This window comes from Macrotis lagotis, chromosome 1, assembly GCF_037893015.1.
Source record: "Macrotis lagotis isolate mMagLag1 chromosome 1, bilby.v1.9.chrom.fasta, whole genome shotgun sequence".
Lineage (NCBI taxonomy): Eukaryota > Metazoa > Chordata > Mammalia > Peramelemorphia > Peramelidae > Macrotis > Macrotis lagotis.
This window is the reverse complement of record NC_133658.1, coordinates 881,632,452-881,649,097: the sequence shown is the minus strand read 5'-3', so window position 1 is coordinate 881,649,097 and position 16,646 is coordinate 881,632,452. Positions and strand designations below refer to the sequence as shown.

Sequence of the window (16,646 nt, the reverse complement as noted above, 5' to 3'; positions counted from 1 at the left end):
CTTATGTACAATAGAAAAATGTGAATTATTATGATTACTACACAGAGAACCCTATGCTCTGGAGAGCACTTTTAATTAAATTTAATTCTGATGAGGAAAGAAAGATAAATGCCAGCATCGCCTTCTATCAGAAGAGAAAACTGAGGATCAGAGAGGGAAAGAGATTCAGTCAAGTTCACACAGAATGGTAGAGGCCAGGACTAAAGCCCAGGTCCCCGCCTGTGACTTGCTTCCAGGGCTCTCTCTTCATTAGTGCCTCTGAACAGAGAAGGGGTAAGTAAGGAGTTAGAAACCTCATGGTTTGGTGAGGGGCAGTTGGAGAGGTCTTCAGGAGAAGGCTTTAGTGCTATGGGGCTTCAGACAAAGTGAGGTCGAGTTATAATAAGCTGGAGGCTGGGATCCTCCCCAGCCTAGCATGGATAGTGGCCAGTTGACTAGCTAACTCACCAGCTGCTTTGAACTGTCTTTTCTCCCTGGCTTCTCCAGTCCTTTCACTGTCCCCCATTTCTAATCACCACAATCTCTCCTTTATAAGATCTGAAAAGGCTCCCAATGATGAGCTTATCAGTTATAGTGTCAGTAGCCATTAGGACCTTCAGGGAGAGAGAGGGGGTAGATAGCTGGACAAGCCCCACCACTGAGGGAGAGGCCAGTTCCCCTGACTTAATCTTTCTTTGACCCTTTGTCCTCCAGGTTGATGATACTGTAACCCAGAGAGAACAGAGGTCCAAGGAAAACCCACCTCCCCTATGTGAGTAGTGGGTTGAGCTAAGCAAATCTGGGATAGGCAAGGTCCCATGGATCCTGAATTGTCCACAGGAGTCTAGGTGGCATCTAGGGACTTCTCCAAGGTGGACCATTATCAGACCTCAGGATTCAACTTGGGCAGGTGGCTATCAAGGGAAGAAGTGCCCTCTCCTCAATGATCAGACAATACCAGCCCCCTTCCCCCTTCACTCCCATTCAGGTGAAGGGTCATCCTTCCTCCTGGGGCTTGGGTATACCCCTTGCCCTGCTCTCACTTCCAGGAGCCCCCATGGGTCAAGCCTTGCCTATACTAACAAGTATTCAGAAGCTTCTGGCAGGAGCTGTCATTCTCAGGATTCCCCCTCCCCTTCTTCCCCTCTCTCACTCTCTTCCTCTCTTCTTGTTTCTTTGAACCCCCCCCCCACACACACACACCTTCCTGCTCAAGTGCCATCAGTTTTCCTCCCCAGATTTTTCTCTTTGGAGCAAGTAGCCAAATAAAAGATGTTTGAGGTCAAACCTGTGAGCTATGATTCCTGGGTGGTGTTCTCAGTCTTCTCCTTTGAAAAATGGGCAGTTAGGAAAGGGAATGGACCAAATGGTGACTCGGGTCCCTCTTCCAGTCTAAATCCTTTGATCCCAGGATGGAGGGGGGACCTTGGATTCTCAACCAGAGTCTGGAAGAAGGTAATAGAAGGAGTATGATCCCTCCCTCAGGCTACACCCTAGAGGCTTATCAGACTAATGATGTTACCTGAAAGCACCAAATGGGAAATTAAATCTATTTCAGGACCAGAAGCTGCACCCCAAATATTATATGCTGTCTTAAAGAGAGCAGAGAAGTAGCAGATGTGGGAGACAGACCAGCAGGAAGCAAGAGAAGGGCTTTGGGGACTAAGAATAAGAAAGAGATTGACTGAAACTCAGACTAAGCACTTTCTCTCTCAAAACAGATTGGGTTCCCTAGAAGGAGGAAGCTGCCCTAGTAAGGTAGTGATCTGCCTGTCAATGGCAGAATTCATTCAGAGGCTAGAGGTTGTAGATAAGATTCCTGCATGAATGTGTTCAGTCTCAATCTGAGAATAAAACAAACAATAATAACAAAATACGTGATTTAGGAGATAGATGATTTAGGTTTCGATTCTGGCTCTGCCACCTGAGTCATTTTGAGAAAGTCACTGGTCTCAGTTTTCTCATTGATAAAATGAGGGGATTGAACTCATTGGCAACTCCAAGGTCCCTTCTGCTCTAGGTCTATGATCTTTCTAACCTGAGCTAAGGAAGTCACTGTGATCCCAGGACCCAGGGAGCAGAAGCATTTGCTGATTGCCAACTTGGGTTTTGCAGAAATGAAAACAGAACCCAGGCCTGGACTGAGACCCTGATGGCCTCAAGCCTGCCTCTTCCTCTTTCCCTGAAGGCAGAATGGAAACTTGAGGGAAAGGAGAAACAGCAATTCCAAGGCCTGTAGCTCCTGAGCTTGAGCCTAAAGAGCTCCAAGGAGCTCACTACTTAGTCGGGGTTTTTAGAAGAAATGCATCCTCCAGCACATCACCACAGACATCTCTCATCCTGAAATCATTTATAGCTCACAACAGCTGTGGTTAAGTGTGGTCAGATGTAGCAGGATGCAAAGAGCCCAGAAGGCAGTCCATACTAACCTAGAGGCACAGAACTGGCCCATGTGGGAAGGGCAGGTTAGGAGAAAGTGATAGCACTGAACAGAACCAGGCAGCTGGGGGAGGCAAGCACAGGTTAGATGGTTTGCTGAAGGGAAGCAGACAGAAAATGGGTTTTGGTACGATTAACCCTCTAGCCTGTCTGCAGCGACCCAGTCTGCAGCCTCATGCTAATAAGTGGGGCCCATCCTAGGACCCAGTCAGTGACACTGGTGAGTAGGGGAGGAGAGGTTGGGGAGAAGTTGGAAAGGGTTGATCCCAGCCTCCTGTCACTTCTCGGCTTAGCTCCCAACTGCACTCTTCCTTCTGTAAAATTTGGCCTCAGTGCAGACCTGACTATGCCATTCTCCCCTTCTGAAAACCTTCAGTAGCTCATTATTGCCTCCTGATTGCAATGGGAACATCTCAGCCTGGCATTTGAGACCCTCCATAGTTTGACTCCAGCTGTACCCACTCTCTATTCCAATCAAACTAGATAATCAGCTGAGCCCCAAAGTCAGAACTGCATTATCTCCAGGACCTCCAGATATTTTAATTTTTTCCAGGTCATTGGGCCTAGAATGAATGGGCCTTTATTACATTACCTCATCAAATCACATTTTAAATGTCTATGGTCTTTTCAAAATTCAGCTCAGGTGCTACAGGGTCTCTGACAGACTCTCCTTTGATCCTTCTCCAATCCCAGTTGTTAGCATTCTCTCCTTTCTGAATTATCTTCTGTGTGAGTGCCTACTGTCATAGGATAATGAATAAGGCATGTTCTCAAATACATTTGTGATTCAAAAAAGAATATGAGCTATTCACACAGCAAGAAGATTAACAATTAGATTTTATATGGAACTTTGTATATTATCTTATTTGTACCTCACAACAACCTTATTATTCTTATCCCCATTTAATTGATAAGGATAATCAATGTGCAGTCCAGGTACTTCAGGAAAGGCTACCTGCAGGTTGGATGAGCTCCCTGTTCAGGGGAGGACAAGGACAAGAGTCACACAGGATGGGGAGGTATGTTGCTCATCCATTGAGGAATGGCTGAACAATGGTGATATATGATTGTGATGGAATATTATTGTGCCATAAGAAATGATGAGCAGGATGCTTTCAGAAAAACCTGGGAAGACTTACATGAACCTGATGCAAAATGAAGTGCAGAAAAGCATTGTATACAGTAATAACAATATTGAATACAGTGCTCATCTGTGAATGACTCAGCTAATCTCAGCAATACAATGATCCAAGACAATTTCAAATGACTCAAAAATGAAAAATGCTATAAATCTCCAGGGGAAAGAACTGATAGAATCTGAATGTAAATCAAGGTCATACTGTTTTTCACTATTTTTTTCATAGTTCTTTGTGCCCCTTTGACTATGTGTCTTTTTTCTTTTCACAATTTAACAATGGAAAACAATACATAAAATAAAACACTCGGAATTTCAAAGAAAAAAGATTAAGTTGAATCTGACAGTAGAATGTAAGCTTCCTGAGGGCAGGGACTGTTTATTTCTGTCTTTGTATTCCCAAACGACTAGCACATTCCCTGAAATGTAACAGAAGCTTAACACATTTGCTGATTTTTCATTTGAATTTACCAGTACCACCCTGCCTAAATCTTTGTAGACTACAGACATTTGGAATCCCTGATATGATTGCCCCTACACCCATACACATGTGGATCACGCTCCATCTTTCAGCTGTTTCCACGTCAAAGAGGGCTCAACTTCATGTGTTCTGAAATGTGGACAGAGAAGAAAGAAAATACGACTTATGGAAGTTAGAAAAACCTGGATTGGAATTTTGTCTCTAATACTAGCTGTGATAATGGACAAATACCCACTTTATCTTGAAAATTATGAAATATCCATTATACCTCTTGGTGTATATGTGATGATCAGAGGAAAAGAGGTGCAAAAATTGATTTGCAAAAAAATAGATCCCCATTTAAGGGTAAACTATAATTACCATAATAGAGAATTAGAGAATGTCAGGGTTATGGATAAAACTAAGTGGAAAAATTAAAAATGATCAATGAGGGATAACCTAATGTAGTGGATAGGGAACTGGCTCAGGAGGCAGAAAGACTTGGGTTCAAATCCAACCTAAAACATGTATTAGATGTGGGACCCAGGACAAGTTACTTTCCCAGAAAACCCTAAGATGATGATGATGATGATGATGATGATGATGATTGGTTTTTGCAAGGCAATGGGGTTAAGTGACTTGCCCAGGGTCACACAGCTGGGTATGATTGTCTGAGATCAGTTTTGAACTCAAATTCTCCTGACTCCAGGGCTGATGCCCTATATACTATGCCACCTAGCTGCCCCCAAACCCTAAGATTATTAATTGCCAAAAACATGCCTCTGCATTAGAGGAAAGGATTTCTACATTTGAGAATTCCAAAATCCAGTGAAATCAAGATGTGATCAAAATTATTATTGTTCTTCTTTTTTCATCTTGGTAAATATCAAATGGACTGAATGGGTTTATATGAGATTACATCTGTCTATGCTCTCCTTTGCCAGTGTAGATAGGCTCCAAAGGCCCTGTAGTCTAGTGATATTGCTTAATAATCAACAAGGGAAAGGATGATGTATTAGGAGAAACCTAGATTCCATCCTGGTTATGAGAACCCACTGACTGTGAGACTTTGGACAATTCGTTTAATTCAAACAACTTTAGGTCCTTCTTTTATAAAATGGGACATTCTAACCATTATTCTAACAATTATACTGTGCCCCTTTTGTCTTGTCACTGAACTTTAAATGTCTCTGGAAAAGAGAATAAGGCCAACATCTTTGTACAACTCTGCCTCACTTAAGTCCAATTCACACATAAAATATCACCCCCTGATGACACTGGTCCTCTTCGAAAACAAAGGACAAGCAGCAACAATACTTTTAAAGACTGACCTGAAACCCTGAGAAGGAACTTTCCCTGGGATATACACAGCAAAAATATGTCATAAGTCAGAATTTGACCCTATCTCCCTGACTCCAAGGCCTGCCCTGTATCCACTACACTAGGCTCTCTCTTTCATTAAAAAATGAATATCCTCCCATAGCCAGCCAACAAATATTCATTAAGCAACTACTAATTATACTAGGTAGGTACTGTATTAAACCCTGGGGAATACCAAGAAAGATAAAATTCAATCCTTGCTCTCATGGAGCTTTTATGTTCATGCTTCCCCTCATCCTGGATTTTTAAAAGCCCCTCAACTTTTTCAAAATCCAGCATTTCATTTGATCCTGATTATCATCTCTTTTTGCAGATGAGGTGTCCAAAGAAATTATGTGACTTTGCCCAAGTTCACAGAGTTGATGTGCTGAATTCCAATTAAGGAGCATTAAGTATGAAGTAGTTAGGTGGCACAGTGGAATAGATTTTCAGTCCTGGAGTCATGAAGACCTGAATTCAAATGTGACCTACCTAGCTGTGTGACCTTGGGCAAGTCACTTAACCCCATTGCCTTTGGGGGGGAAAGTGGAACATTAAGCAGTTCCTGTGAACTAGGCATCTATACCTAGGATTGGAAATATAATTTAATAAATGTAAAAGTTCCCTACTATCAAAAAACTGTCATTCTAAGTTAAAAAACATTCAATTTAACAAATATTTATTAAGCATCTGTTTTGGGAGAGGCCCTGGGCTGAATGCCATCTTGGTCTAATTCAATAAGAAAGTGTTTTTGCTCATCTTGGTGTAGCTATTTAATCCCAGGTGCTTTCTCTGTGCTGAAGGCCCGGACATTCAATATCCTCTTCTAACCTACTTTGCTTTGTAGTCAACTCCTCTCAGCTTACCTGGACACCAGTTTCTGCTTCCTATTAGTTTCAATAATGTGGGACCAGAGTTTCCTGGGGCTTCAGAGATGACTGGTTCCCAGTACTCCTTATGGAATACAGAGATCTTGTGAGATGAATAGCTTCCCCCTTCTCTTCTCTGACACTGTCCCCATCCTAGTCCAGGCCTCATCACCTCACACCTGGACTACTGCAAAAAGCTGCTGGGGATTGGCCTGCCTCAAATATCTTCCCATTCTGTTCATCCTCCACTTGAGCCATCAAAGTGATTTTACTAAAGACCATGTCTGTGTGACCATGTCACTCAGCCCCTGCTCAGTAAGCTCAAGTGGCTCCCTATCATCTCCAGGTTCAAATACAAAATGCTCTGTTTGGCAATTAATGGCCTTCATAACCTAGAACTCTCCTACATTTCCAGTCTTCTTATACCTTACTCCTCAGTATATAATCTATTGACACTGGTCTTCTAGCTGTTCCACAAACAAGACCCTCCATCTCTCAACTCCATACATCTTTTCTGGCTGCCCCCCATGTCTAGAGGGCTCTCCTTCCTCCACACTGAATACTGACCTCCCTAGTTTTCTTTAAGTCTCATTCAAAATTCCACCTTCTTAAAAAAAAAAACTCCAATGCCTCTTAATTCCATTGCCTTCCCTGTTAATTACCTATTTATCTTGTGTGTATCTTGTAGTTTATATATAGTGATTATATTTATTCAGTCATTCATCTCTTTATTTATGTGTTTATTGGTTTATCTCATATGATGTTTTTCCTATTAGATTGTAAACTCCTTCTGAGCTTGTTGTTAAATTATTTCAGTTGTGTTCAACTCTTCATGACCCCATTCAGAGTTTTCTTGGCAAAGATACTGAAGTAATTTGCCATTTGCTTCTCCAGCTCAACTTACAGATGGGGAAACCGAGGCAGACAGGGTGAAGTGACTTGCCAGGTCACATAGCTAGTCAGTGTCTAAGGCAGGATTTGAATTCAAGAAAATGAAAATGAGTCTTCCTAATTTCATGTCTAGGGCCCTTGCCCCATCTTAAGGACAGGGGCTGTCTTTGGCTTCTTTTTGTATCCTCAGTGCTTAGCACATAGTAGGTGTCTAATAACTGCCTCAAATGGTTGCTTGGGTGTGACAGGGTTCTTGAAGAGACAGTGTCAGATGCTAGAAAGCGTACTGATTCTACATGCACAAGATCCGTGTTCAATTTAAGCAAGAAAGTTGTGAATATAAACATAGGCAGTAAATTGACCCACCTCATCCAGGAAAAATGGCCAAGTAGAAGAGGAGAGATAGTTTCATCTTAGGTAAATCTATTGATATCATTCTAAAATAATTTACATAAGAAATATATGTCAAATATTGTATATGATAACTAAAGGTACAAGGCACATGCTGTAACAACTAATTGGGGTTTTGAAAAGATAACATTTGTCTAAAAACATTGTGGTACAATAAAAGATACCTTGGATAAATCATTTAACTTTTCTGGGTCTGAGATCTCTCATCTGAAAAATTAGGGGGTTGTACCATTGTTATAGATTGCTTTTAAGGTCTCTTCCACCTCTAAATATGTGAAAGCATGATCTATGAAAGCATGAACTCATCCACATTCTCTAGGTTATGATTAGAGATTCTACCCTTAGGTCCCTAACCATGTGAAGTGCTGGGGTAATTTGAGAAGCAGGGTAACAGGGTTAAGGGGTGAGTGGTAGAAAAAAGCCAAAGGGAGGCAGAACCCTCATGGTAGGGTAAAGCCAGGGCTCCCCTGAGCTCTCCCCCAAACCCCTCCAAATACTTTTAAATAATGATCCTAAACAAATTCTAGAGGGGAGATCCTACAAAAAAGATGGAGTGAAACAATTTTCCAGCCCAGGACAACTTAGAAGATTGGTAGGAAATTCTGTTAAACAAGGATGAGAGAGGAGCATAGTCCATGTCCAGTGCTTCATGATCCCATTTGGGATCCAGCTCAGAACTTCCCAAGTGCAGACTGACCCCAGAGAGCAGAGAGTAGCAGCTGGGGAGCAAGCTTCCAGGTGACTGAAGCACTGGCAGGAATGGCTCCCAACCCATTGATACCAAAGATAACTTGGGAGGTCAGCAGGAAGGATCTGTTGCACCTGGGTGAGGGTGAGAGTAGAACACAGTCCAGTAGAGGCTCTTCCAGCACAACCCCGGCCCCAGAAAACCTGGAGCAGACCTGGGGAACCATTGAATCAATAGTGGCAGCAGCTGCTTCTGAAGCTCTCAGCCCACAGATGGTAAGGGAGTTGAACAAGATCAGAAGGATATTTCTGGAGTCTCTTTGCTAGTACTGATTCTGTTGCATTGCCCATACTCAAATCTGGGTCACAGTCCTGGGTGTTAGTCCCAGAAACAGACAGAATGTTAGCATAGCAAAGTTTGCATATCAGGGAGTGGATACCACCATCATCACAGGACAATGACAAAAAAAAAAAAAAGAGTACTTGTGTGGTCACTCACAGACCAGAATAGTAAACATTTCTCCATAGGTCATACCACCTTGTAAGAACTTACAGGTCCCTAGATGTATCAACTACACAAAACCCTCAAAGTTTGGTACAGTGTGCCCTCTACCCTGGAAAAGCAGAGTCCTGCTTTAACAAAGAATTTAAAGTCAAGTAATAGGTTTAGAAAATGAACAAACGACAGAAAAAAAAATCTGAACATAGAAGATTACTGTGGTGACAAGAAATATCAAAACACACACTCACTCAGAAGATAACCAAAAAGCAAGTCAAATCTCCTATATCTAAAGCCTCCAAGAAAAATATGTTCTCAGGCCATGGAAGACCTCAAAAAGAATCTTTAAACTCAAGTAAGAGAGGAGACGAAAAATTGGGAAGAAAAATGAAAATGATGCAAGAAAATCATGAAAAACAAGTTAACAATTTGGTAAAGGAGACACATACATACAATGCAGAAGAAAAATAACACCTTTAAAAATCGACTAGACCAACTGGTAAAAAGAGGTACAAAAAGATTAAAGATGAAAAGAATGCCTTAAGAAACAGAATGGGTCAAATGGAAAAAGAGGCACAAAAATTCACTGAAGAAAAATACTTCATTTTTTTTAGGTTTTTTTTTTTTTTGCAAGGCCTATGGGGTTAAGTGGCTTGCCCAAGGCCACACAGCTAGGTAATTATTAAGTGTCTGAGATTGGATTTGAACCCAGGTACTCCTGACTCCAAGGCCGGTGCTTTATCCACTACGCTACCTAGCCGCCCCTGAAAAATACTTCTTAAAATGTTAAATTGGCCAAATGAAAAAGGAGGTACAAAAACTCACTGAAGAAAATAATTCCTTAAAAATTAGAATTGAATAAATGGAAGCTAATGACTTTATGAAAAATCAAGAAGCAATAAAACAAAACTAAAATAATGAAAAAATTGAAAACAATATGAAATATCTCACTGGAAAAAAAACTGACCTGGATAACAGATCCAGGACAGAGAACTCAAAAATTATTGGGCTACCTAAAAGCCATGATAAAAGACAATGGCCTAGACATCTTTTAAGAAATTATCAAGGCAGGGGCAGCCAAATGGCACAATGGATAGAGCATTGGCTTGGGAGTCAGGAAGCCCTGAGTTCAAATTTGGCCTCAGATATTTAATAATTACATAACTGTGTGACCTTCAACAAGTGACTTAAACACATTGCTTTGCAAAAAAGCAGAAAGAAAGAAAGAAAGAAAGAAAGAAAGAAAGAAAGAAAGAAAGAAAGAAAGAAAGAAAGAAGGAAGAAAGAAAGAAAAAAAGAAAGAAAGAAAGAAATTATCAAGGAAAACTGTCACCATAGTCTAGAACAAGAGGGTAAAATAGAAATCTAAACAATCTACCAATTACCTCCTGAAAGAGATCCCCAAATGAAAACTCCCAGGAATATTATAGCCAAACTCTGGAGTGCACAGGTCAAGGAGAAAATATTACAAGCAGCTAGAAAGAAACAAGTAAAAACAATTGTAGAACTACAGTCAGGATAGATAACACAAGATCTATCAGCTTCTATACTAAAAATACTTGAAGACTTGGAATATGATAATCCAAAGGAGCTATTATTAGAATGAAGTATCACCTACCCAGAAAAACTGAGCATAATTCTTCAGGGGGAAAATGAGCATTCACTGAAATACTGGACTTTCAAGCTTTCTTGATGAAAAGACCAGAGAAGAATGAAAAATTTGACTTTCAAATATAAGACTCAAGGAAAGCATAAAAAGGTAAACTGGAAAGGAAAATCATAAGGGACTTAATTATGTGTGAGATAAATGACACTCATAGGAATCAAGAGTCCAAAGTGAATCAGGGAGAAGGAAAGGGCTTTATTTCTTCTCATGAGAAGAAGGATCCCTGTTGCTCAAACAGCATCAGCTAGGGAGTGTCCAAAAATAAAAACTTGCAGATCATTTTTATAGTAATATAATCCTACCTCTAAATTCTGTCTTATTCTGCCATTGGCTGGTAAGAAAAGGTCACAATCTTTGTACTTATATTGCCCAACTGGGGCAAAGCAAATTCAATCCTCATTATCCTGATCATTCATAACTAGTCTTTATCCTATTAGAAAGTTATAGTTTTCAATCCCTTATTACCATAATTATTCTTAGCTTAATCTATACCCTATTAAAAGTGAAGTTGTACAAAATCTCATTATTCATTTCCTCTGACCAACTGTGGAAATATCCAATCAGAAAAAGAGCTAATTGAATTCTTCTTAAAATTACATCATTTCTAAGAATCATGGGAAACAGACAGTTTTTACTTCTAAATAAAGAATAAAGATAAGGTAAAACAATTGTATTCATGAGAAGGCCATACTGAAGGTCATTCTCATTACCTGTGCATAAGAATGTTTTCTTTCTTTCTATATATAAACAACAAAGCCCAAAGGCAAGAGATAGAAAGAGAAATTTCATTTAAAGTAACTATAGACAATATTAAATCCTTGGGAATCTACCTCCCAAGGCAAAAACCCAGAAACTGTATGAAGAAGGTTTTCATTGAGGAAACTTCATGGGAGACCATCTCTCACATTAAGATTTTAATTTGTTTACAGGTTAGAAGTCTACATGGGAAACTGATACTTGTAACTCTTAAAAACTCTCTCATTATTAGGGCAGTTAGGAGAATATATATAGATATAGGGCACAGATGTAAGTTGAATATGAAGGGCAGGTATTTAAAAATTAAATATGAGATGAGAAAGGAATATACTAGTAGAAAAGGAAAGGGAGAAGCAAGAAAAAGCTTTTACAGTGGAGGGGAAGAGGGGGATATGTGGGAAGTAAGTGAACCTAACTCATCAGATTGACTCAGGGAATAACAGACACATGCAATTGGGTATAGAAATCTATCATCCTGGGGGCAGCTAGGTGGCTCAGTGGATAGAGCACCGGACCTGAAGTCTGGAGTACCTGAGTTCAAATCCAGCCTCAGACACTTAATAATAATGACCTAGCTGTGTGGCCTTGGGCAAGCCACTTAACCCCATTGCCTTGCAAAAACTTAAAAAAAAACCCTCTATCATCCTGTATAAGAAAGTAGAAAGGAAGAAGAGAAGGGGTGGGGTGGGAATGATAAAATGGGGGTTCGTATAGTCAAAGCAAAACACTTTTGAAGAGGGACAGCATAAAAGAAGAGAAAGAATAAATGGGAGGGGGGATTTAGCTATATAACTGTAAAAAAATGCCTCTGAAAAAAGTCTCATTTCTCAGACATATAGAGAATTGAGTCAGATTATAAAAATAAAATCCAGATTATAAAAATAAGATCCATTCCTCAACTGATAAATGATCAAAAGATATAAAGTTTTCAGAAATAATCAAAGCTATCCAGAGCCATATGAAAAGTGTTCTATTTCACTAGTGATTGGAAAAATGCACATTAAAGCAATTATAATGTATTACTTCATACCTGTTAGATTAGCTAGTACGACAAAAAGGGAAAATGATAAATGTTGGAAGTTTGTGGGAAAATAAGGCATTAATGCATTGCTGGTAGAGTTGTGTAAAGCGATTTGAAACTATGCCCAAGGCTGTATTAAACTGTGGGTCTTTTGACCTAGCAATACCACTATGAAGCCTGTATCCCAAAACAAAAAAACAAAAGGAAAGGGGACCATGTGTACAAAAATATTTGTAGTGGCTCTTTTCTGTGACAAATATTTGGACATTGAAGGACTGCCCATCAATTGGGCAGGCTAAACAAATTGCGGTATGTGCTTATGATGGAACATTATTCTGCTAAAAGAAATGATAGGTAGGTTTTTCTCAGAAAAACCTGGGGAGACCTAAATTAGCTGATGCAGGGAGAAGTGTACTCTGTACAAAATAACGGCAAAATTGTAAGTGATCATCTTTGAATGGCTTAGCTAGCCTCAGCACTGAAATAATCCAAAGCCACTCTGAACAATTTAGGATGACTGCTATCTATCTTCAGAAAAGAACTGATAGTGTATGAATACAGATAGAAAGAAACTTGATTTTTACTTTATTTTTCTTGTAGGGTTTTTTTTTTGGAGGGGGTGCAATTCTAGGTTTTCTTTCACAACATAACTACTATGGAAATGTTCTGCATGTCTACATATGTATAACCTATATCAAATTGTTTTATCTTCTCAACAAAGGGGGTAAAGAGGGAGGAAGGGTGAAAAAAAGTTTTAAAAACATATGTTAAAATTGCTTTTATATGTAATGGGAAAAATAAAATGTTAAATTTTTAAAAATAGGGAAAAGCTAAGGAACTGATAAGAGAGGAACAAAGGAAGTGGGAAGGGAAACTTTTGAGTAATAGGAAGGTGAGAATTTTCTGTTCTGGCATGCTTGAGACAGTTCTGATATGAAATCCTCATTCTCTTGGAGTGTGTATGAGAGTGTTTACATTTATATAACACACACACACACACACACACACACACATATATGTATATAAAAAGAGTCAGGGACAAAGAAACAAATTAATAAAGGACTTGCAGAACATGTTATTTGTATTATACCATCACATTTTTGAGATGGGTAAACCATCCCCATCTTATAGATGTAGGAATCTCCAGTGACTGTTGCAGTTATCCCTTCCATATCTCTTCATTTAGGGTCACTATACTCCTGCAATCTGGAAAATCATCCTAAAAACTTTTGGATTTCCCTTCATACCAGAGAATAGTTTGCTTTTCTTTTTTGGGACATTTACTGTAAAATTTGGGTTAAGTATTTGGTCATAGATTCTAGGTAGTGGACTCCTGCATAACTCCCCCAAAATTCCTATTTAATTTCTTTTGCCAACCTGTGATAATATCAAAACTGTAATGGGAAACCTTGTGATGTAGAGAGAAGAACTGTATAGGAGTAAGAGCTACCTGGGACCAGGGACTATTTGTTCTTGCATGAAATATGTCCTGAAGCACTGTTTACACTCATGATTGTGTCTGAATACTGTCCTCTGTTACACCTCACATGAGTGGAGAAGAAGATTTGACCCAGAAGCCTGGTCAAGTAATTTTGATATGTGGCGGGGAGCCCCAGGGCCAAGGAGTCTGAGAGTGGGGTCAATCCCTTGTAGAATGCTAGGATTCAAAACTTAAAGCTGGAGGAGACCTTAGAGTCCCTTCTACTACAACCTTCTCATTTTACAGAGGAGAAAACTAAGGCCCAGAGAGGGGGAAGGCCCCCAAATCACATAGAGAGGAAATAGAAGAATCAGGATTCGAATACAGGTCCTCAGACTACTTCACTTTGCCTTCCAACTTTGTATCTTGAGCATCCCTACTCTCTCCTCCCAGGCATTCTACTAGAAGTGACCATTCATGCTCCCGTCATAGAGGATCCTGTAGCAATGATCATAGCAGGTAAGGGATGACCTTGTCCTGCTTATGTTTAAGTCTAGGTTGGTGGCATGGTCCTTTTTTTGTGGTTTGGGATTATTTTTTTCTGGGGGGGAGGGGGACAATTTAAAAAATTCCAAGAGATATAAATTTCTGTAATCAACTCTGATTAGTTAACAATTAATGAAAAAAATGAATACTACAATGAGAAGCTAGGCTGTATTAGAATGAAAGTCTTGGGATACATGATTTGGATCATCCAAATCTTGGTGACAGACTTTTCAATTTCCATATCACCTCTCTGACAAAAGGAAAAATCAGTACTCCCCAAATCTGTCTGAGCAAACAAAATGAACAGCAATGTAATGATTACTTAAACTTAGATTTTTTACTGTCTGACAAGATCTTGGCCTGGAAAAAAATCTCTGACTATGATGGTTGCTTTCTGAATGAGGAAGAAGAAAAAGGAGAAAACTTATTCCTAATGTAATAATTAGTTATTAAATACAAGAGCAAATAATCATTTCTCACAACCTGAATTTGGATTGGAAAGATCAGAGAGTAAATGATCTCAACTTCACAATCATCTCTCTACGTTCTTTGTCTGTCTACAACCATCTCAATATATCCAGGGTTTCCAATCCCTGGTCATAAGCAACTAGATGGCACAGAGAGTGCAGCACCAATTTCAAACTTGGTTTACAGACATTTACTAGCTATGTGATCTCTGGCAAGTCACTTAACCCTGTTTGTCTCAATTTCTTCATCTATAAAATGGGGATCATGATAGTAATAAAATTTTAAAATGTTTTGGGTTGTGGTCTAATTTCAGGTTTCAATGTGACAAATTCATGAAAGGATCAGCTCTGATCCAGAAGTGTTTAAGGACAAAAAACAGTTTAAGTATTACTTAAATTACTTACATGGCAGAAATTTAGGGAGAGGGAGAGTAGGGGATTAGCAGAAGCAGCAACAGCCACTGCATCAAGGAATGAGTAGTATAAATAGGAGAATAGGAGAATGAGAGTTTATTGGGGGATCACAGTCTCCAAGGGTAGACTGGCTTCCCAAAGGGACATCTCAACTCAATTGAGGAAAGAGTGAGCTCTTAAAAAGACTGGAAGATGAAGTAATTGAAGATTCCTAGTAGGGAGGACAATAGTTCAAAGACTTAGTCCTTTGAGCCTAGGTGGTCTTTGTGCCTGGGGGCAGGGATTTATTAAATCCTTGCCAAGGTACTTTACTGAAGTCCTTCAATCTCTTCTTCTTAGCTTGGACTAGGGGTTGGAAGTAAGTGAGTATGGGTGGGTCAAAGACCTTGAGCAATGGGATGGAAGTTAGTATTAAATATAAGGTATATGGTCAGCACAGAGGTAACAGCTTATGGGATATATTTCTCTGTTCAATATTTCCTCTACTACAATAGAACTTTCCTCTTAGGGTTGTAGTGAGAATCAAAGGCGATTGTTGACTAGGAATTGGGTGGTGCCACACAAAGATCAGGATTCTTGGAAGTGGAAAAATTTATGACTAGCCCTGGAGTTGTGAAAGCTCAGGATTTTTATTCCACAGCCTTGCAAAATTCACAGATTAAACTTTGTTCTGGAGAAATAATAAGTTGCTTGAGGGCAGGTTGGAAAACAAAGGTCTAGGTGAAAATATCTGAGGGAAAGAGAGAAAGGAAAACAGTCATAAGAAATGGCTGGGCTCAGACTGAGTGAGTGAGTCCAGCATGGAGGGGAATGTGGGTCAAACTTTTATAGTCTTGCCCACTTCCAGTACAGAAAAGTGCCAAGGAAAAGCTGGTTAAAGAGGAACCCAGCTCCTCTATGTGACTGGAAGACTGAGAAGCAGGAAACTGGAGGAGGGATAAAGGGATAAGCTGAGGTTGCTCTTCTCTTGGAGAATTTATATTTAACCATGAAGTTACATTGAACAACATGGGGGAATTTATATCTGGTTGGGGCTTATGGAAGCCCCCAGAAAATAGAGATAGGTAAATTAATATCAGAAACCAGATATAATTCTCCTTCAACAATATAATATCCATAAAGTGCTTATCAAATTGTATTGCACATAGAAAGCATTAAATAATTGTTAGCTACACATTTTGCTTTGTACTTTTAGCAAGACAAAGGTTACCTGGGTTGGAAGCTTAGAGCAGAGACTTTTCCTTTACATTAATGTCTCTAGGACTTAGCAGAACTTTCCTTTCTCTCCTCCTTGCTCTCTTTGCTGAGTACCCACACCTGGACCTCTCCAACCAAACATTGTATAGAGAATATTCAGAAACCCTGGTACAACCAGTGGTACTAGAGCTTCCCTTGAACAACAGGAAATCTGCTGCTCCTACTGGCTCCACCCCATTCCTGAGTCAGAGCAAATTTGAGAAGAAATCTTTAATTCTCTTAAGAGGAAAAGTTTTCCAGGAAGAAGTGCTTCTGAAGAGCACAGAGGAACACCAACATAAAACAGGTCTGTGTACATTAGATTGTTTTGTTTTCCTTTTTTTCAATTGTTAAATTTAAATTTCAACCTTTTAAAAAACTAAATAAAAAC

General features: G+C 39.6%; 1 protein-coding gene across 8 annotated transcripts in view; it reads left to right on the top strand.

Annotated features, from left to right (window-relative positions):
• Nucleotides 1-16,646, top strand: part of LOC141509149 (F-box only protein 44-like) — a 34,189-nt gene that overhangs the window by 2,264 nt on the left and 15,279 nt on the right. For 3 of the 8 annotated variants that reach the window (XM_074218456.1, XM_074218457.1, XM_074218451.1), the window contains 2 exons: nt 14,046-14,111; nt 16,328-16,562. The gene's annotated coding sequence lies outside the window, so the exon portion shown is untranslated. The other 5 variants (XM_074218459.1, XM_074218453.1, XM_074218455.1 and 2 more) reach the window with 4 other exon arrangements.